This window comes from Peromyscus leucopus, chromosome 8b (genome assembly GCF_004664715.2).
Source record: "Peromyscus leucopus breed LL Stock chromosome 8b, UCI_PerLeu_2.1, whole genome shotgun sequence".
Classification (NCBI taxonomy): Eukaryota; Metazoa; Chordata; class Mammalia; order Rodentia; family Cricetidae; genus Peromyscus; species Peromyscus leucopus.
Window position 1 is genome coordinate 24857753 of NC_051086.1, and position 22897 is coordinate 24880649.

Below are 22897 nucleotides of genomic sequence, written 5' to 3' on the forward strand. Positions count from 1 at the left end.
CATGTGAAGAGAAAATAGATGGGAAATACTGAGGGCTAAAGGTTTAAGTGGGCACAGGGAAAAGAAGGCCTTGGAATAGATGAACTGAAGGCAAGGATTTATGAGAAAGTTAATAGAAACCCCACTACTTTGTGAGCTAATTTCACCTTTAATGCCTGCACTTGGGAGGCAGAGAAAGGCAGGTGCATTTCTCTGAGCTCAAGGCCAGGTCTACATAACAAATTCCAGGCCAGCCAAAGCTACATCCTGTGTGTGTGTGTGTGTGTGTGTGTGTGTGTGTGTGTGTGTGTGTGTGTGTAGCCTCATAAATAATATGAGATGGAGTTTGGTTGCAGGTATCCTGAATGCTTCTCTCTGAAGCAATGGGTTATTAAATGAAAAATCTCAGTTCCAAACAGTGGGAGAAGCTCCAGAGACCCCCAAAATAGTACAGGCTCTTGCCATTGTTCTTGGTTACCCACCATAACCAGAAGTTATTCATATTGCTGAAGACACAGCACATTTTGGTTGCAGGACACAGAGAAATCAGGCTGTAGCTGACCTGCAGATTCCACTGATGATGACCTTTCATAGTGCCAGGAGGTAAATGCAGAGGTACTGGGGAAGAAAATTATCAAGGATCTTACACAGTGCTGGACCTTGCATGCTACAACACCAGCCTGCCAGGCAAGAAGTACCCGCTTGTGCCACAGCAGCATCAGTAATAGGGAGATAACCAACCACTTTCTGACTGGATCTGAGGTCTTCTCCACAAGACGGGATTCATGCCTGGTTCTGTAAACCTTGTCACAAACCCACAGCTGGAGGGGTCATAGGTCCTGGGGGTGGGAGTATCTACTACCATTGTTTTGTTCAATGGACATGGTGCCAAACTACCTGCTGAATATTTATGTTTCTATCTATAGATTAGTATTGTTCATAGCCTTGGCCAGAGAAGACTTTTCACAGTGGTTAGCAGTTAATGAAGAGACTCCTCAATAGTCAAAGTGCTGGTAACAACTGACCATTGATTGTTCAGTCCTCAGTGAGACGCCTGTATCAGCTCCACCGAGGCGTAGGGACATTATGGAAGAGGAAACAGAAAGAATGGAAGAGTCGGGGTGGAGGAGTGCTGTGGAGCACTGGCGTCTGGACAGGGCATGACTGCCACAGTCACGGACTCGCTGCAGCTACAGCCTCCTGCCCAAGACCAAGGCAGCCAGTACTCTAGTGGGCAGTGCGATTGAGGTCCAGTGAGTTACTTCAAAAGAACAAAAGAGGAGAAGGAGGAGGAGGAGAGGGAGAAGGAGAAGGAGGAAATAAAGGAAGGAACATGTCGGGGTGTTTCTGGGAGGAGTGGTAGGGAAGGCTTGGAATAGACTTGATCAAGATACTTGTATACACATATAAAACTGTCCAATAGTAACCCTAAAGTACTCTTTTAAAAACCACAATGAATAAATATTTTGTGTTAAAAAAGAAATTATGGGACAATATTTGTGTTTGTACTCTGAAGACAGCTCTCATGATGAACTGGGAGTACAACACACTAATGTTTTATTGCTAAGGATTGTCTTTCCAAGGTGTTTATCCTAGAAAGAGGTCTACATTTGGAGTATAGGAAACTTAAAGATCTCTAGGCCGCCACTTCTTAGAGGAGAAACTAGAACCCCCCACCAAAGGAAAACGGACTCAGCCAAGCTCAGTCAGCTACTTAGCAGCTCTCTTCACTGCATCAGAGCATGAGTTCTCCCATGAGGATGTAGAGAGATGCTCAGAGCCTGTGGAACCACCTGCATCTCAACCATGAGAATCATCTCAAGGAAAAGTCACAGCTGCCGTCACTATCCAGCTTGTCTCTTTTAGCTATATCCCACCACTTTTTATATAGGTGAGAACCATTGGTCAAGTTATCTGCTCCTTCTGGGCCATGCTGGGACTCAACTCAACTAATTAGGCATCCTCTAGAAAGTAGATGGGAGGAAGGGAGGATCTCTGGTTGAATCTGACTTGCCGTGCCTTGAAGGACCTGCCCAGCAGGTCCTGCCTTCTAGGTGCCCGGCAAGGTTTTTCTCCCTGCCTTTTGCAAGAGCATATTTTTCTGAAACACCCTGGAAATCTTCCAGTGAATAAGTTCTCAGTCTAAGTTACTCGGGGATGTTTTCTTTTCCCTTCCTGCCCTACTGCAAGATCCAGCAAACATCTCCTTTGTGGCAGAGTGGTGGTCACAATTATCTTTCAGAACTGGATGGCTGTGATACTCTCTTAAGCCACTTAGCACTAGTCCACCACACACATGAACATACAGTCACACAGTATGCCGTGTGGCTCTTAGTTGGAGACATAACACTTCTTCCTGCAAACAAGCGGAAGTCTTTCTGAAGGTCAAAGACGATATCATAAATAAGAGGTCCTCAGTCCTAATGGCTCATGTTCGGTTATGAGGTTTGACACATTTATTGGATTCCCAGCTGAAACAGTGACATTTGAAAACTATTTGGGTTTCTTGTGAGTTGCTGACCATCCAAGGTCATTTCTCTACTCAAACATTCTTGCTAATTCTGTGCAGAAGCATTCGCTCGAGGAGGGAGGCAGTGGAAGCAATGTCTACTGCTTCATGCTTTGTCGTAACATATTTCTAAACCCATCCAGAGAGAAGCACATGCTGAGTCATATGTCAAACTGATCATGTGATATCAGGCAAACAATGAAATCATGGCTCCCAAGTGACCTTTAAAATCCTCCTCTTTTATTCATGGCCTCCAATTTCTCAAGAAAGGTTTTGGTAATGTGTTAACTCCCCCGTGCTATCACAGGAAGAACAGTTGGTTGTTCAGGAAAGTCATTCAGCCCACAAATCACAGAGCAGAGGCCTCTGGTCCAGAGGCCTGAACAGAAACCCACAGTCTGAGAGCTAAAGGAAGAAGATGGCATCCTAGGCCTCCACATCCTAAGCCCTGGGACCTGTGACTGTTATTTCCTATGATGACAGGGACTTTGCAGGTTTCCTTTATCCTAGTTTGCCTTCTGTTCCTGTGAGAAGACATTGACCAAAACAGACTTAGAGGGGGAAAGGATTTACTTCATCTTGCGACTCCCAGGTTCATTGCCAAGGGCAGCAAGGGCAGGAACTCATGGCAGGAAGCTGAAGCAAGAGCTGGAGTGGACAGCAAGAGGAGAAGCTCTGCTTACTGACTTCTTAAGCCTGATTCTTCTTATACAACCCTGAACCACTTGCCCAGGGGTGACACCACCCACAGTGGCCTGGGCCTTCCCACATCAATCAATCACTACTCAGGAAAATGCCCCACAGGCCAATCCAATGAAGGCAACTTCTCACCTGAGGTTCCTTCTTCCCAAGTGACTTAAGTTTGAATCAGGTTGATAGAAACTAGCCAGCACATTATTAAAGTAAGACTTCTGTTGTGTTTCTTGTTTGTATGTTTTGTTTCTGTTTGCTTGTTTTGAAGCAATGGGGAGTGAACCGAGGGCTTCACACATGCTGGGCAAGTTCTCCACCACTGAACATTACCTCCAGACAGGGTCTCACCAAGCAGCACAAGCTAACCTTGAACTTGTTTTGTAGCAAAAACAAGTCTTTAAATCTCCCTGCCTGAGCTTCCTAGGCAGCTGGAATTACAGGCTTGTACCAACAGGCACATAGGTGAGGGTTCTGGAATGCAGAAGAGACCCTGGGTTATCAGGTGGATTCATAGTCATCACAGAGCTCTTTAAGGGGATCAGAGAAGGAGACGCACTGAGCGGAGCAGAGTCAGAGAGAGACTGGAACACACTAGACTGGATGCTGGCTTTCAGACAGGAGAAGGGTTCATGAGCAAAGGCCTCCAGGAGAGCTCTAGGAGCTGGGGACGGATGGCACAGAGATGAGCCCTGAAGGCCTGCAGAAAAGCCATGACTCCACTACTCCATGACTTTGGCTCAGTGAGACTCGATAAGACTCCAACCTACAGAAGTGTAAGGAACACTTCATGTTCTAAGCCACTAAGACTATGGGGGTTCACTATAAAAGTGGAAACAATATGGCACGTGCTCCACCACAAACAAGCACTGTGGATTTAGAATGCAGGCCCAATTTGCCAGTTTTTCTGTATTTTTAAAAATGTAGACATTTTAATAAAAAGTGACTTGGTTTTCCTAACACTATGACCCATAGCATGTCCACAGGCTGCCTTCAAACTCTGGCTGTACCCCACAAAGGCCTTCCCCTGGCTTCAGTCCACAGAGCAGCAGCCTGCCGTGTGCTCAGCATGCTCCATGATGGCAGCTGACAGATTTCATAAGCATCATTTCCATAACTGAAGCTTTTAACAGTGCATGGGATCTGCTCAAAAGCAGAGCTAACATCTCTCCCACACAGCCCACAGGCCCTCCGCCCTCCCCCAGGACAGCAAGGGGTCTTGTCTCCTGCGGGACAGCTCTTCAGATTCTTAAAGACTGCTCATGTGTACCTGTTTAATTTTTTTTCTTGAGGCCCTCCCCAGAATCACCTGTCTGCTGTCTGACCCTTCCAAAATGAGGAGAGCCTTACTCAGCAGTAGCCTCCCTGTCCCCTACACACACACACACACACACACACACACACACACACACACACACACACGCCTGCTTAAAGCCATCCCATCCCTCCCCGGCTGAAGAGATGTTTCTCTACTAATGGCAAAAGGTTGGACTGGAGCTGTGGCTCCACTGGAAGTATGCTTGCCTAGCCTTCACAACACCCTAGATTCCTCCCAGGCATGGAGGCACACACCTATAAACCATGAGATCAGAAAGCAGAGGAAGGCAAATCAGAAGCTCAAGGTCATCATCAGCTATATACAAGTTAGAAGTCAGCCCAGGATACAGGAGACCATGTCTTCAAATGCTTCAAGTGACAGCATGGTTCTTCCTCTTCATCCCACTGCCACATCCTTCATTTTCCTAGCCATAGTCAAGCTCCTGTTCACACACTAAATCTGGCTCAGGCATGACCTCCTTGGTATGGTGATATTTTTTTTTGTGCTGAAATGTGATTTCATTTGTATGTTAATAAATAAAATTGCCTGGGGGTCAGAGCTAATAGCAAGCCATAGCAGAAGCTGGGCGGTGGTGGCACACACCTTTAATCCCAGCTCTTGGGAGGCAGAGCTAGGCTGATCTCTGTGTGTTCAAGGATACAGCCAGCATTAGCCAGAAAGAAAGCTTTAGCCAGAACTCGTGGCTCAGCTTTCTTGCTTGCCTTTTTTGCTTGCTTCTCTCTCTCTCTCTCTCTCTCTCTCTCTCTCTCTCTCTCTCTCTCGTCATACCTCAGACACTAGGTAGCTGTTTGAAATTCCCTTGGATTTCTACTGTTCTATACAGCTTGGTAAGTCAATTAAGATATCAGATATTTTAAAGGAAACTATTTAAAAGAATTTTTTTCCACATTAAAAAAAAACGGGTTTTATGTGTACATTGGAAGAAAATTGGGCTTTGTTTGAAATTTTAGGCAGTCAACAATGGGACAACTATATGAGAAGATTAATGTTGATCAAATTATGCACTTTATTACTTTTCTTATCCTCATTTTACTATTTAAAAAGATAGTCAATTTAAGTGCCAGGATAAAAGTTTTAGAAAAACTTGTTAAACCTGTTAAAATGAATTATAGAGAAATTCAAATTCAGACAGAAGAAATTAACAGTGAAGTTGTTTCAAGATTGGATCATAAGGTTACAGAAAGAAAGCCTGTTTTCACACAATCACCCCTAATTTATCCAGTAACTGTACAGCAGTTACTTGATCAAGTGAATACACAAAATCTTTGGACTCCAATGGAAATGTTAGATTTACGAAGGTTTAAGGAAGCAATAGTATCTTATGGCATGCATTCACCACCATATGTAAAGCAAATGTTAAACACCTGGTCAACTTATAATAGGATTATACCACAGGACTGGCGGGAGCTGGCACAGGCTGTTCTGGAACCTGGACAATGGCTCCAGTGGCAAATGTGGTTCAAAGAGGAGGCAAAAAACATAGAAAAACAGTAGGGGATACCAGAATACAAGGCTTCCAGGATCAGCTTGCTGGAGAAAGCCAATATGCTTCAGTACAAACACAATGTTTATATGATATCCAAACATTAATTCTATGTCGAATCGCAGCCTTGAATGCATGGGACAGAGTTGAGGAACCAGGAAAGAAAACTGAATCATTTACAAAGGTTATACAGGGCCCAAAAGAATCTTTCACAGATTTTTTTTTTTTTTTTTTTTTTTTTTTTTTTTTTTTTTTTTTTTTTTTTACAAAGACTGGCTTCAGCAGTAAAGAGAAAGGTCCCGGATTCAGAAATTAGTCAGATAAAAATTGAATCTTTGGCTTTTGAGAACTCGAATGCAGCATGCAAGAGAATAATCAGGCCATTAAAGGCAAGATCTGCACCCTTGGAAGATTGGATTAGAGACACGGTTAATGTTGAGGCTCATGACCAAGATGATATGTGGGTAGGAGAAGCAATTTCAAAAGTTTTGAGGAATGTTAGATGTTTTGGATGTGGAAAGCAAGGACATTTGAAAAGGGACTGTAAACAGGTCATTCCTAGAAACAATGTTTCTTAAAAGAACAAAGGCAACAGAATGCCCCTTCCTTCTGGAGTATGCAGAAGGTGTGGTAAGGGAAAACATTGGACCAACGAATGTAGATCAACAAGGGACAGGCAAGGTAATTCTTTGCCTCAGTCTTTGGGAAACTCCCAGAGGAGTCTCAGGCAGGCCCCCACAGCAAATCCAGTTCAAACCTTTCCTGCAGTTGTAGAGGAAACCCCTACTCAAAGCAACTAAAAAACCAAATGCCTATTGGAATAAATCATGTTGGTCAGGATGATGAAACAGAGAGAATAGAAAATTCAGGAGAAAACATAAATAATTTTTTTGGGCAAACTTCTATTAATGAACAAAGACCAAAGTTAACAATAAAAATAAATGGTGTTTTGTTGTCTGGTCTAGTAGACACAGGTGCTGATGTTACCATAATTGCACCAGAATTTTGGCATCCAACTTGGCCTCTTCAGGAGGGAAACATTCAACTGTTAGGAATTGGAACATTATCTCAAGTAAAACAGAGTGCAAAATGGCTCGAATGTAAAGGTCCAGAAGGACAGAGAGGAAAGTTAAAACCATATGTGGATAACATAGCTATGAACCTGTGGGGTTGAGACCTGTTCCAACAATGGAATACTCAGATTAACATCCCTCCAGTATCAGAAACAAATCATAAACTAACACATGTTTCTGAGAGAAATATTAGAAGATATTATTCTAATGAGTGGTCACCAGCCATCCACATTACACAAGAACAGGGCACAACAACTGATGATCTCCCAAAGACACCAACAGCTCTACCTTTAAAATTGTTAACAGACAAGCTTGTATAGGTTCAGCAATGGCCTTTAACAACAGAGAAACTCCAGGCTTTAGAAGAGCTGTAGAAAAACAGTTAAATGTTCAGCATATTGAAGAATCAACCAGCCCTTGGAATTCTCCTGTATTTGTTATTAAAAAGAAATCTGGTAAATGGAGAATGGTAACAGAACTTAGAGCAATTAACAAAGTAATTCAGCCAATGGGCTCTCTACAATCTGGAATTCCTTTGCTTACTCAGTTACCAAAAGGATGGCCTCTCATAGTTATTGATTTAAAAGACTGTTTCTTTTCAATACCCTTACAAGAAAAAGACAGAGAAAGATTTGCCTTCATGGTGGCTACTTAAAATAATTCTCAACTGGTTAAAAGATTTCAATGGAGGTTCCTCCCACAGGGAATGTTGAATAGCCCAACTCTGTGCCAATATTTTGTACAACATCTATTGAAAGTGATACGTAAAAAAAATTCCTAAATCTATAATTTCTCATTATATGGATGATATTTTACTAGGTGACTCAAATGCAGATACTTTAGAAACAATGTTTGAAGAAGTAAAGAAAAATTTGCCTTGCTGGGGATTACAAATTGCTCCTGAAAAGATACAAAGAGGAGATTCTATTAATTATTTAGGATATAAAATAGAGCTACAAAAAATTAGACCCCAAAAGGTACAAATTAGGAGAGATCAACAACAGACACTTACTGACTTTCAAAGATTATTTGGAGATATTTCTCATCTACAAACTATTATTGGGGTAAAAATGATGAACTGACTAATTTGTTCAAAACCTTAGAAGGTGACAAGGACTTAAATAGTCCAAGAGAATTATCACCTGAAGCTGAGAAAGAATTGGCCTTGGTAGAAAAGAAAGTACATGAAGGGCACATGGATCGTATTGATCCAAAGCTGGATTGCATTTTGGTTATTTTACCTTCTAGGCATTCTCCTACAGAAATATTAATGCAGAGGGAAGATATTATATTGGAATGGATATTTTTACCAAATAAACCAAATAAAAAATTAAAAACTTATGTGAAAAAAATCTCTGACTTGATTTGGAAAGGAAAATTGAATCTTTGCCAATTAGCAGGAATAGACTCAGCAGAAATTGCTGTACCTTTAACTAAAGAGGACATTGAAAAATTATGGGCAGAAAGTGAACCTTGGCAAAGAGCTTGCAGTATTTTTTGAGAGAAATTAACAGCAAATATCCCAAAAGCGATAGAATTGATCTTTTAAAGAGAACTGAGCTGGGCCGGGCGATGGTGGCGCACGCCTTTAATCCCAGCACTCGGGAGGCAGAGCCAGGCGGATCTCTGTGAGTTGAGGTCAGCCTGGGCTACCAAGTGAGTTCCAGGAAAGGCGCAAAGCTACACAGAGAAACCCTGTCTCGAAAAACCAAAAAAAAAAAAAAAAAAGAGAGAGAGCTGATTGGATCTTGCCTTGAATTGTACAGGGAAAAACTCTCATCTGGAGTCTGTACATTTTATACAGATGCAAACAAACAAGGAAAGGCAGGTTACAAATCAGAAAATTTAAGTAAAGTGGTTCAAAGTCCTTATAATTCAGTTCAAAAATTGGAATTGGATGCTATTCTGTTGGTATTGATGGATTTTTCAGAACCTCTCAACATAGTAACTGATTCTCAGTATGCTGAAAGAGTGGTATTACATATTGAGACTGCAGAATTTATCCCTGATGCTTCAGAATTAACTTCACTATTGATTCAATTACAAGATACAATCATGAAAAGGAGTCATCCTTTATATATAAATCACATCAGATCCCATACTGGTCTGCCAGGCCCCCTAGCACAAGGCAATGATGAGATTGATAAATTATTGATAGAAAATGTGCTGGAGGTCTCAGAATTTCATAAAAGACATCATGTCAATAGTAAAGGTTTAAAAAATGATTTTTCCATAACATGGCAACAATTCAAAGAAATAGTAAAGAAATGTCCTACTTGTTCCTTCTACAATCAACTGCCATTACCAGCAGGATGTAACCCAAAGGGTACTCAGAAGAATGAAATCTGGCAGATGGATGTGTTTCACTTTGCAGAATTTGGAAAATTAAAATATGTACACTATGCCATCGATACTTATTCAGGATTTCAATGGGCAACTGCTTTGAGTTCTGAAAAAGCTGATTCTGTAATCACTCATTTGCTAGAAGTTATGGTCATCATGGGTATACCTACAAAAATCAAAACTGACAATGCTCCATCATATGTCTCTCTGTTAAAATGAAACAGGTCAAGCAGTTATAGAAAGATCAAACAGAACTCTAAAGGATATGCTAAATAAACAGAAAGGGGTAACAAAAACCCCCAGAAATAGACTGCATAATGCTCTATTAACTTTGAATGTTCTCAATGCCAATGAGAAAGGAACAACAGCTGCAGAGACATTGGATAATAGAAAAAACTACAAAATTAAATCAGCCTATATACTTTAAGGATGTGCTGACCTCAGAATGGAAAGCAGGATATGTGTTACATTGGGGACAAGGTTTTGCTTTTGTTTCTACAGGAGAAGATAAGCTGTGGGTACCACCAAAATTGATAAAGGTTCAATTTGAACAAGAGAGACCTCTTAATTAGAGGAGGTGATAGTTCATCAATCAGCATGAACATCCAATTTAAACTAACTTATACCAGTAACACATGCCTTTTCATTTAATTAGATAATAACTTGCCAAAAAGGAACCTCCCCAAAATTAGTCTTGGGAAAGGTTTTTGTTTTTGTCATTTAGGAGAATGAAGGCTAAGGAATCTGAAGAACACTGGACAAATGAGACAACTGAAGAAAAGGGACAAATCAGCTATCCCAGGAAAGAGAGTAAAATTGCCTATTGATATATCATCTAAAAAATTTTGTAAGTCTTCCTAAATGTTTGTTTCTGCTCTTCTCTAAAGAAATTAACACTATTAGTCTTCTAATAGTCCTGGTTCAATTAAAATTTAAAGCTGACTTTGGAGTTGGAGAATGGCTCTCTCCTTCTTTAAACTCAAGCATGTTGTTAAAGGAAAATGCAAACTCCCTGTATCATGCCAGAAGAAAAGAGCCATATTCTGATATGGGACAGGTGAAAAAACCAAATTAATTAAGGGACTATTCTATTACTAGTCTCAATTCTTTGATTCTATTCTGATTCTTTAAACTTTTCTTAAAGTATGAATTTTATATCAAATTTACAAGATTAATATATATACATTTATGTATATATTTTATAAAATGTATACATTTTAAACTTTGTTAAGATATGAATGTTCATATAGAGTACTAACTAATTCTAGAAAAAGGCTTCAATTAGCTGCATATATATGTCTTTGTGTTCGAGTCTCTTATCAGTTTTCTACAGGAAATCATGGCTAGGCCTAACATCAACTGAAGTCTCCAGGAAGAAGATGGGGCCCTACAACAACAACAATTCCACGTGGACAATAATAATATCACTAAGCTGACAAACATCATCTACAGATCAGCTTTGAACTACAAAGTGCTCAGAGCAATTTTGAGAGGGCTAACTGAGATGATCCAGTCTCAAAGACTACTTGAATAAGGACTTGAGATGAACCCTGAACTTTGGCATTATACACAGACTGGATATCGTTACCTTTCCTAGAATTTGACTATTAACCTAGAATTTTTCTTTTCAGGATAAAGATACCTTCGCCCATACCCAGCAGGAAGCAATTTTAAGAATATGATGCCCACATTCCCAAAGAGGTGGTGTGGGGCAAGTGGTTTTTTGGTCTTTTAATGGGTTTTGGGTCTGGGATAATTTTCATTGTTTAGGGGGGTTGGTTACAAGTTGTTGTCAAGGGTTAGGAAAAGGGCTAAGCAAAGGAGATTAGATTTAAGGTTCTTGTTTGAAAAAAAGAAAAAGAAAAAGAAAAAGACAATTACTAGTTTTAAAAACTTTATATTGGATTAGATTATTTTATATTATATACAAATTATATATATTGAAATTGATATTTTTAGAAAATGCTATATGTACATTTCTAATTGTACTTATACCGTTCATTTAACAATGTAATGCAATTTTCTGATCCTTGAATATTATTATTACCAACTATTAGGATATAAAGAAATAAAAGTTAGTAGTTAGACATTATAATAGAACTTGTAGTCATATTAGTATGTTTTCAAGATTGAGCAGATATATTTTAGATAGACAGGTCATCTTCAAACCCTACAGAGATCTACAGAATATGGTATTTAAAATGTTTTAATAACTTAGAAAATTTTCCTTTTTTGTTATGACTATGACATGTCGGCTCCTGGCAGTACCAATCTACTTCAGAGAAGATATGGGTATTGAAGAAACTGCATATAGAGTTAACTTTCACTGTGGCAAAAGTTAGCCATTGAACAACAAAATATCCTCGAATCAACTGCTGACAACAGGACAAAATGGACAGACAGGACACGAAAAAAGGACTACTGATTCTTGCCAAAACAAGTATGGTTATGGTTTTATCAAAAGGCATCTTCTGAGGCCAGGACAATATGGCACCATCCCTGAAGTGGCCTTCGCAATTCGGAAAAGGTACTGTGCCATTTTCTTCGAAGGCAGCTGAACAGGCAGTGGGCTGATGGCTTCTGATGTGCAATGGAACAGCAGCTGAAACAGTTATTCTTGAAGAGTAACTAAACTCACACCTCTCGATAGTAGACTGGCATTTAATAGGAGGATATGGAGAAGAATGGGATGGTGAGATGAAGCCACACACATACAGTTAAGAAGAATGGACAGCTGAATTCAAAAAACATTAACCATTTCCAGAATTTAAAATCCTGAATCATGACATGACACTACTGGAATTCAGGTGTTTCTGGTACATGGACTGCTCTCACCCAATGAGAGGTTGAACTATTGACCTTGCATACATCCTACTTCACAAATGAGTCTGTCAGATACGCTAAGCCTATAGGCTGAAGATGATGCCCCAACACTGCGGAGAAACCTCAGGTGACTGCCCAGGCAGCGGGCTGTTTCTGTCAACTCACAATGTTTTTGGAAGCTGCTTGCATGCACTTCCTATTTTCATTTTTTATTAGGTAATATTATTTTCCTTCTTGGATCTCTGAGGGAGTTGAAAATTAGTTATAGTTGAAGATTAGTTAGAATATAAAGTGAATTAGGTATATTTTGGACTTACCAAAATAGGATAGATAGTGGAATTATTTTCTCCGAATTTGTCAAATACAAATAGACTAGACATTTTTTAGGTATTAATTGTTTATATATATGGTATATAGTTATTGTACTTTTGTATATAGTTTTTCTTATGTTAGTTATAACCTTTTCCCTTTTTCTTTTTATTAAAATAGAAAAGTGGAAATATGGTGATATTTTATTTGTACTGAAATGTGATTTTATTTGTATGTTAATAAATAAAGTTGCCTGGGGGTCAGAGCTAATAGTAAGCCATAGCAGAAGCTGAGCGGTTGTGGTGCACGCCTTTAATCCAAGCTCTTGGGAGGCAGAGCTAGGCAGATCTCTGTGTGTTCAAGGATAAGGCCAGCATGGAAACACATGCCTTTAATCTCAATACCAACCATAGAAGACCTGGAGGTCTGTACAGTCAGGCAGTGATGAGGCAGTCATGTGGTTGGGTTTACAACGAATGAGAAGGCAGAACAGAAAGTCTATATAAAGACAAACACACAGGGAGTAGGTCTCTTGGCTGAAGAGGATAGCTGCAGCAGTGAAGGATAAGGCTCTTAGCTCTGACCTCTTGGGCTTTCATCTCTGCATTGGCTCTGGGTTTCTTATTGAATAAGATGGTTACTTCTACACCTTGGGGAAGCCCTTTAACCAGTGGCAGGTCTGGGCCAGTACTCCCTTCCCAGAGTCCATCTCTGACTATAATTCTGCAGTTATCCTGGCTGCTGGCTAGTGTCTGTGCCTACCCCACCCCCTCTGACTCTGTGGGAACAACTCTGAAGTCTGCATTCACTGTCTGGTACCCAGTTAGTAAACAGTAAGTGAATGTGGGGGGTCTAGGTGCCAATATTCTGCTTATAAGCAGTGCAAATGAAAGTCACAGCCTCTGAACATCTTCAGTCATTTTCCTGTGGACAGACACCTCTTCATTTGATAGTTATATTCCATTTATTCCAAATGTCATAACCTAAATTCATGACTTCAGTATTTTTTATCTCTTTACAACTTCATTTCACATTGTAGGTAAGTGACCCACATTTGGTCCTTGATTTCATTGGTTACTGTATGTCCTCTCCTCACAGCTTCATAAATTCACTAACATACTAGGAAGCCTTGGGTCTTCATTCATTCCCAACAATGTGGCCAGGCCCAGAAGGTGGAAGAAGTTCATAAATAAACAAAGCATGGTCCCTGCCTTAGAATACAGTCTATTTGGAGAGGCAGAATCATAGACTAACCAGAATCCAAATGTTCACAGTGAAGAAAACTGGGCACTGGGGATATGGATCAGGGGGTGAATTATTTGCGGTATCACAGAATGTCTCCAATTCTGATCCCTAGCAGCCACATAAAAAGCACATGTCTGTAGCCCCAGTTCTGGGGGGAGTAGGGACAAGAAGACTGGGGAGATCCCTGGTTTATCCAGGCAGTTGAAATAGTGGGCTCCAGGTTCTGTGACAGATCCTGCCTCAAGTTGGAAAGTAACAATGGATGATGTCTGATGTCAGTGTCTGGCCTGTGCGGGTGCCCACATGCAGGAATTAACCAGGTTACTATAGACAGGAGTCACTGAAAAGAGGAAAAGCACCACCAAGTCAAGGGCACATCCCAGGAAGGGACAAATACTTTAAGGGGCTGAAACACCAGTGACAGTAAGGAAGCATGAGCCTGAAGAGCTATGAACAAATAGCATTAAGAACCACGTTCAGCAACACAAATTTTTAGCAACAGAACAATGGGCCATTAACAGGTCATGGCACTGGTATTTTCAAAACATACCTAGTGTATATAGCAAGATGGGGAGGAGAGAAGCCGAGGGCATTTAAAAAGTTGATGTGAAAGTCCAATTTAGACATAATTAGGACCTCATTAGGCATAGGGTGACAGATGGGAAAGAGAAAACAAACACTTGAGGGACCCGCAATGTTGTACAGTGGATCTACACAGAGAGAGCTGTGCCATAGCTGAGACCTGCTTCCAGGTGACTTGCTTCAACTCAGGGAAGTTACTAGTTCACACAAAACAACTTCCTGTCTATTTTGAAGGCACTTCACACATTGAAACATTCTTTGATTTGGAAAATTATGTTGCCCTTCTGTGTGTGCTTTGTACAGATTCGTTTACAGGCATCTAACACTGTAGAGCACACTTGATCCTGGGTATTTCACTTAGTCAACCACCAGTGCTTGCATTCCTTCAGCAAGCATTGACTGAGCACACACGATCACCAGTTGTAGGCAACTGAAAGGTTCAGGGATCAGAAACAGCTCAGCCCCAGCAATGGGAAAGTTCAAGGTTGGTGGGGGGGTGTCAAATAATCTCCTCTTATCAACCTGATGGGTATTGCCCATGATATGAGGAGCTCAGGGGTGTGGGACATAAAAAAAAAAATGGTGCCTGATTCAGCCTGTGATGGGGTAGAAGACAAGAAAAGCACCCTAGGTATGCGTTATTGTTCTGTTTCTCAAACATGACTGAACGTTCACGATGAACATTCCCCAGGTGAACCCCGACTGAACTCTTAGCACACAGCTCAAACAAACATGGCTGATCTCCATTTCATGCACAACACACACACACACACACACACACACACACACACACACACACACACACACAACTGCAGCCCCGCGGATGCACTGCAGCTAGTATTAATATTTCTACAGGGCTGTCACTGCTTGCCAAACACAGACATGTGTTACTAGACAGTATAAGTAGTGTTAAATTTCATGCTTTAGGAGGGCAGGGAGCCTAGTGCCCCAGTCAGAGGTGAAACCTCAGAGTCTGGCAAAACCTCTTGGACCTGCTGGGGGCCCAGTAGAGATGCATGGTGTGAACAAATCACAGCAGAGAGACCAGTTTGATTCAGCTGGGGTTCTGCAGTAGTTTATCTTCCCTTTTGTGTGGTCAAGTCGCTTCTCCCATATCAAAGAAAAGTGATCTAACACATCTCCAGCTTCCTCCCTGGGGCCCAGGAGCCTGGGCTCCCATGAGTGGGTACTTGCCTCTTGCAACCCTCATTAGTACAGAACAGAGCCTCCTTGCCCCCACCACTCTAGTGCAGCAGGACGGAGTTAGGTACCAAGTCCAAACATCCACGCCTCCTTTGCCCAAGCTTCAAACATGATCAGTCATGCTAGAAAATGGTCCCAGGCCACTGTTGCCTAATGGGCCATGATGGATGAGCACAAATTAGCAGAAGGCTGTGTTTACCAAGAGATAGGTATGGAGGGCCTTTTTGTTCTTTCTTTCTTTCTTTTTTTTTTTTTTCCTCCAATGAGCATGTGTCTACTGGAGCAAATGAGGTTGAGTCCAGAGCCAAGACAAACAGGTACAAACACCCAAACAAAGTGGCCCAGGTTTCCTCATCCTTGGACCATGAAGTGATGAAGACACTGCACTTAGGAGACAGCTGAGCAGGTAAGAAGGTTATCAGTGCATGGTGCCCCATCATGGGTGCCCCATGAGTCTGGGCCATCAGAGAAGACTACCTAGAGGAAACCATGGCAGAGAGTGGGACCAGAAGGTGATTCTTCTAGGTTGTAATGGCCTGCATCCATGCCAAACCCACAGCCTGAAGGCTGCATGTGACCAAGAATAACTGTGAATGTAGTCCTTTATGCAGTTTTTGAAACTAAATTACATAGTTCTCAGGCATAAACTTTGTATATGATGCTGGGTTGCCATGACAAAAAGTCTGACCCTGGTGTCAAACCACCTGGTTCCAGGTATGTTGGTACAAGTGTCTACTTCCTGAAGGTGCTAATTGTCCTGAAATATGTGAACAGTAACAGTTCCTAGACCTCAGAGCTCGTATGGGGGACATGTCTCCCTAAGAAGAAGGCTGGGACACAGTGAGCAGTCAGCAGGAACTGGCTGGGCATTGCTAGTGCTGCAGCTATAGGGGAAGAAGAAAGTGCTTGTATTCTGTGCAAAACCCAAGGTGGACCTGTACATTTCATCATATAAGGTGAGCAATATCTTCATGCTTCATTTTTATAAATCAGATGCAAGAAAAATCCATGCTGAAAAAAATACCAAAATCTGAAGTAAGGATGCAGCCTGAGTCCTCACTACTGAGTCCTCTATTTTAAAATCCCACATTTGGAAGCCAGTGGGATGGCTCATGGGGAAAAGGCACGTGCCCGGTGGCCTGTTTTCAATCCCTGGCACCCACATAAAGGTGAAAGGAGAGAACCAACTCCACAAAGTCAGCCTCTGACCGCCACACATGCCCATGGCACACGTTCCTGCCCTAATGAAAACAACAGTAAATCATTTGATTACTTTTGACCCCGAATTTTGTTCATCATAGAACTCTTTGCATTGACTTTTATTTTTTAAAATACTGTATGAGAAAAACTACATTAAAATGTTTCACTAGAATAATATTTATCTTGACAGATGAACTCTGGAAGCCCCTTGAAGTTTTGTAGTAATGACCCAATGACATATGTCCCAAAATATCTGTGGAGAGATTTCCTGAGGATTCTGAGTGTTCCCACCACAAAGGAAAGATAAATGTTTAAAGATGCCAGATATGCTAATTAATGTATTTGATCATTATAATATATATACATATATATAATCAAAACAAACCACATTGTACCCTATAAATATGCATAATAATTGTATGTCAATTGAAAAAAAAGAAAACTTTTGAAAAGTTGTACCCAAAGCAAGTTCCTCACTCACCCTTATCCCAGCTTTGATATAGTTCTTTCATTTGTTTCCCCAAGTGTGTAACTTTCCTAAAATAGTACAAAAACAGGGAAGAATGCTGTTCTTTAAAGAGAGGAGTTATCAAGGTGAGGTTGATGAGAGTTTAGTCTGTTTGGGAGGCAAAGCACAGGCGTGTGGGCTGAGGAGGAGGATGCTCAGTTGGTAGAGCACTTCTCTAGCATGCAGGAGGCCTGGGATCAGTCCCCAGCACTCCATCCCAATGGGCACAGTGACACAAGTCTGTAATCCTAGCACGGGAGATGGAGACAGGAGGCTCAGAAGCTCAAGGTTGGAGGCCGGCCTGTGCTACAAGAAACTGTCTCAAAAAATCTAAATGTGAAACTGCCTTACAATTTATAAGGAAATAATAGTGAAAATTGCAAGGACTGTGCCCAGTGACCGAAGGCAAGGTAAAGAAGCGCCAGAAGGAACACCTAGACAGACAGCCATCCCTTGATGCTCCATGGGAGCACAGCCCTGGAGGACAGTTCTCCACGTGGAAGGGGCAACCAGGCAGGCGGCTCTGCTCAGCCCTATGACCAGACTTGCATGTGGTCAGGTGAGAGGTGAGGAGCCTGGAGGCTCTTCCTGTCTGTCTACACAGGGACACTGTGCAGGGGGGGGGGACACTGTGCAGGGGGGACACTGTGCAGAGGGAGGACACTGTGCAGGGGGAGGACACTGTGCAGAGGGAGGACACTGTGCAGGGGGGACACTGTGCAGAGGGAGGACACTGTGCAGGGGGAGGACACTGTGCAGGGAGTGGGGACTCCTTTTGTAGCCAGTGCCAAGGCTGTGAGAGAGGAGCTCAAGGCAGAGAGGTAACTAAGTGCCTGTGACCCCACATTCAGTTGGCCTGACTGCAGTACCCTCATCCAAGGTACCATGGAGGCCACAGAAAGCAAACCTGCCCCTTCACTCCAGGACGCTCTGACACCCCAAGAGCCATCCTCTCAGCATCAGTCTTTCTTGTGGTCCTAAAGTGAACCTGTAGTGGTGGAACTGCCACGGCCCCTCTCCGCCCCTCTCCGCCCCTCTCCGCCCCTCTCCACCCCTCTCCGCCCCCTCCACCCCTCTCCACCTCTCTCTACCCCTCTCCAGCCCCCTTCGCCCCTCTCGGCCCCCTCCGGCTCCCTCCAGCCCCCTCCGGCCCTCTCCGGCCCTCTCTGCCCTTCTCCACCTCAGGGCTGTAGCTTGCACATGATTACAAACTGTACCTGCACCTGATTCTTCTGATTCCCCCAACCCCCAAGAAACAATGATCTCTTCTTTGTAAACCTATTTTTGGAAGGTCTGGGAAAAGTTCATCAGCGTTTAAAAGGAAAGCAATAATAGGAAGCTACAAACCTTAGCAGCTGCAAAGAGGAAGAGTGAAAGCCAGGCCTTCCTGACTTAGGCACGCAGGTTCTGCAGGCAGCCACACAGCAGAAGTGGAGGGAACAGTGTGAAGAGTGAGAAAGTCTAGATTATCAAGGAAAGCATACCAGGCCAAACACAGGCTTATTTTTATCAAGACTGAATGAGGTAAGGACCATTCCATTAGACTCAAGGAAGGAGAAATTGCTGAGAAAGCCCCAGACCCCCATGTAAACTTGTGACCTTGTGATCTCTCTGTGCTCTGGTAAACCCCATCAATAAAAAGAGGAGTTTGGGCCCATTAGGCAAGTTGGTTCAAGACTATAACCCCAGCCCAAGTAGGTGAATTACACAGGTTTTAGGGTAGCTATCAGGTTCCAAGTCACTGTGGGCTACAGTGTGAGAACCTTACCCCCCCCCCCAAAAAAAAGAAAGCACACTTCATTGTTGACAAAAAGACACTAATAACACTTCTCTATGTGGCAATGCGGGAAAAGATGAGCTGGTGTAGGTAAAATGTGTACTCGGTAGATGAATGTGGCCTTTCACACCAGCAGATGGGAGGCAGAGGCAGGAAACTTATCACGAGTTCCAGGCCAGCCTGAGATAACATGAGACTGTGTCTCACACCCTCCCATCTACCTAAAAAAATAATGTTTACCTGGAATATGACTGTTTTCTGATGTATGAGAGCTCTTGTTATAACCATTTTGTAATTATTGCTTCCATGGTTGCTACTAGGGCATAAGGCCTAGATGTTAAACATCCATCATCCATCACTGTGTGGGACACACCGACGTCCATAAATGGTGGGTGTTGAACAAGGATGGCACAGAGGACATGCACGGTCCTGGGCATCCCAACACAGGGGAAATCAGCTCCAACAACTTGTCTATAGTTAGCAGCAGCATCCGTACAAACAGTCATCGCCCAAGGCAAGAAGACAGTGTGTTCCCAAGATGACTGAACTAAGCCAGCCTTCTGCCTCGGTGCCAGTGGCAAGTGCTTCCTTCTGAGATCACAGCCTGAATGGGATTGGGGACTATCAGAGGCAGGAGTTCTGGTCCTAGACTGACCTCATCTTCTCCCAGACCGGTTTAGACATGATACCAAAGAGAAGATGTAGTCTACAGATACAAACTCTCTCAGCTGTAAGATGAATATACTCAGGAGCTCTAAATCCTAAGCAACTTGTTGACTACAGCCAATAACACTAGTGTCTACTAGAAATTTATGAAGACAGTAGTCAGGCAGGCAGATAGACAGACAGATAGACACAAAAAAAATAGGAACTACACACTGTGATGAGTGTGCTCATTAATTAGGTGATAGTTATAATTCCACAACCTCAGCCAGATGTCTACATCTCTAATTCCAGAATTTTGAAGCACAGACAGGAGGATTACCACAATATGAAGCCACCATAGGCTACATAGGGAGAGAGATCATCTCTCAGATGATTGAGGAGGAGGGGGATGACAGAAATTTGACAGTTTCAACCGGTCTTAGGGTCTTGTTGGTGCAGGACTAAACCGTGGAAGCTAGGGAAAGAGGAAAGACAACTTGAACTACAGAGTTCTACAGGCCAGCCAGGGCTACAGAGTGAGACCCTTATTATAAGAGGGAGAAAGGGGGAAGGAAAGGAAGAGGAGGGAGGAGAGAGAGGGAGACTAGGAGAGAAAGGAAGAGATGGGGAGGAGGAAAAAGCCATAGCTCAAGTTGGTTCAAGTCATCCAGTACTAGATCTGGCTCCATCATAAGCCCAGTCTCTATGGTGTTCAGTTTTCCTGCCTGTAAGAAACAGTAAGAATTAGGAATAATACCCCTGCCTCCCAGAGAGGGCTGTTCCAGCTGAAATCATGTATGGAAATAGTCACAGACCACCTCCACAAGACTTCACTTTTTTAAAGACACAGGTGTCTTTAAAAAAGCACAGGCTGTGGGGCCCCAGTCCAGAGCAACTGAGTCAGCAAGCTCGCTGGGGTGCATGCAGGGTTAGAGGCCACAGGTGACAAGACACACCATCAGCAGAAAAGTGGTGAGTGTCAGTGGACTTGTGTGTGACAGCCGGCATCAGATGGACACAGATCTGGAGAGTAACTGTTTAGAGACAGTTACCTAGTAGCAGTTGCAACATCCGAACACAGGAGCACTTCTCTCAGAGTTGATATTTTTTATTGTCTGACGGTGAAGGGTTAATCAGTTCCAACAAACACGTATCGCCTACTGCTGCTCTTCAAGAACTTAGGTCGTCAGACTCCAGCCCTGCTTCTCAGCAGATGAATGCTTTTCCCCATCCACTGATGTTCTTCGGGTTCACATCTTCATCTGGAGACTGGGAATCCATGCCCCCACCCTGTCTTTGATTCCTAAGAAGTTCAAAGACCAGTGGTACCAAAGAATGATAATACAAATGATTAAGAAATATAAAATTGAGTCTTTGCATATTGCTATTTTGATACAAGGTGTGGGAATCTTTGTGCATGCAAAAAAATGTAAAACTAGAGTTTTCCAAATTGAGTTTCTGAACCACCAAGGAGAACACGGGCTCTGAAGTCGAGAGATCAAATGTGTGCTTGGCTGCTCAGTAACCATATAATGCAGAGTGAATTAATTAAATGGTGCATTCCTCTGCTTCAAAATGAGGATAAATAGTCACGAAGTGACCTGTGATGTTTCCAAGAGGAGATGCAATTAAGTACATAGAAAGCATGGAACAGGGGCTTGGCCCCTTGAGTGCTCCATGTGCAACATGATTTTACTGCAATCCTGTCATCGTTAATACCATGGCTGCCTCCCCACCAGGTGAAACAGGTCCTCCCTGCAGCAGCCACAGCTGCACGCACTTCTCTGCCCAATGATGGGGACACCAGATAGAGCTGTCTGGTTCTTACCCAGAGACCCTGCACCTTTGCCACTATATTCTCCAGGCTTCTCACTGTCACCACTGAGTCAAGTCATCAAAATCTAATCATCTGTGATTGGCTGATGTTCATCAGGCTGGACTCTGGGATAAGTCCTTTCAAGGGGCAGGGTGATGCAGAACACCTCTCTCTTTCTCTCTCTCTCTCTCTCTCTGTCTCTCTCTCTCTCTCTGTCTCTCTCTCTCTGTGTCTCTCTCTCTGTCTCTCTGTCTCTGTCTCTGTCTCTCTCTGTCTCTCTCTCTCTCTCTCTGTCTCTCTCTCTCTCTCTCTCTCTCTCTCTCTCTCTCTCTCTCTCTCACACACACACACACACACATCCCTTTCCCAACATATTCAATCAGTGCACCATGATAAGGGCTGAGGACATAGCTCAGTTGATAGTGTTCACCTATCATGCACTAAGTGCTGAGTTTGGTCCCCAGCACGACATAAACTGGGCATCCCAGTGCCTATCTGTAACCTCAGCAACTTGAGAGGTAGAGTCAGAAGGCAGGAGGATCAGGAGTTCAAGGCTATTCCTGGCCATACAATGACTTCAAGACCAGCCTTAACTACATGAGACCCTGTATCAAAACCAAAAGGTTTAGGCTTCATTTAGATATTTAAGAAACATTGACAGCAGTGGCATTGCCCTCTAGAAATGCCAGCGCAACAGACCCACCACTGGGAAATCACACAGGCTGCTATGTGACCAGCATGGCTGCGCTATTCCCAAGTTTAGCAGGAATCTGGAGGAAAGGTCAGCACAACCTGGATGATGTAACTTGTTTAGACAAGCCAGGATGCCCCTCACACTCTCCGAAATGTGCATCTTCAAACCAGGACGGCCAACAGCATTCTCACGCCTGGAAGGAGAGGGCTCTGCCTGCGACAATGAGCAAGCACTACATATTGAGACAGTGGATTCCAACTGAACTCTGTAGGCTAAACATGGTGTGCATCATCAACAAACAGAGGGTGACCTCAAGCTGCTCCTGGTATTCCAGTTGCATTCCAAAGCTAGAGAAGGAGGCTTTTCCAAATTGGAGGCAATTCAGCCAGCTATGGCAGTGGTTCCACAAACATCCCCAGAAGCCAAGAAAAATATGTTGGACAAGGACTGCATAGCATTTCCTGTTCCCTATAGCAATTCCCATCCTGCGGACAGGAAGCCCGCTTTTGACAACTCTTCTAAGCAGGTAATTTGTTTGGTTGGTTGATTTTTGTTTTGCTTTGGTTTTAGAGTTAGGGTGTTGCTATACAGCCAAGGCTAGCCTTGAACTTGCAGCAATCCTCCTGCCTCAGCCTCCTGAGCACTGGAATTAAAAGCATGAACTGCCACCCTCAGCCTC

General features: G+C 42.9%; 1 protein-coding gene across 2 annotated transcripts in view; it reads right to left on the bottom strand.

The window, feature by feature from the left end:
* The window catches only part of Grin2a (glutamate ionotropic receptor NMDA type subunit 2A), a 437010-nt gene that overhangs the window by 270092 nt on the left and 144021 nt on the right, over window positions 1-22897 (bottom strand). The window lies entirely within an intron of this gene.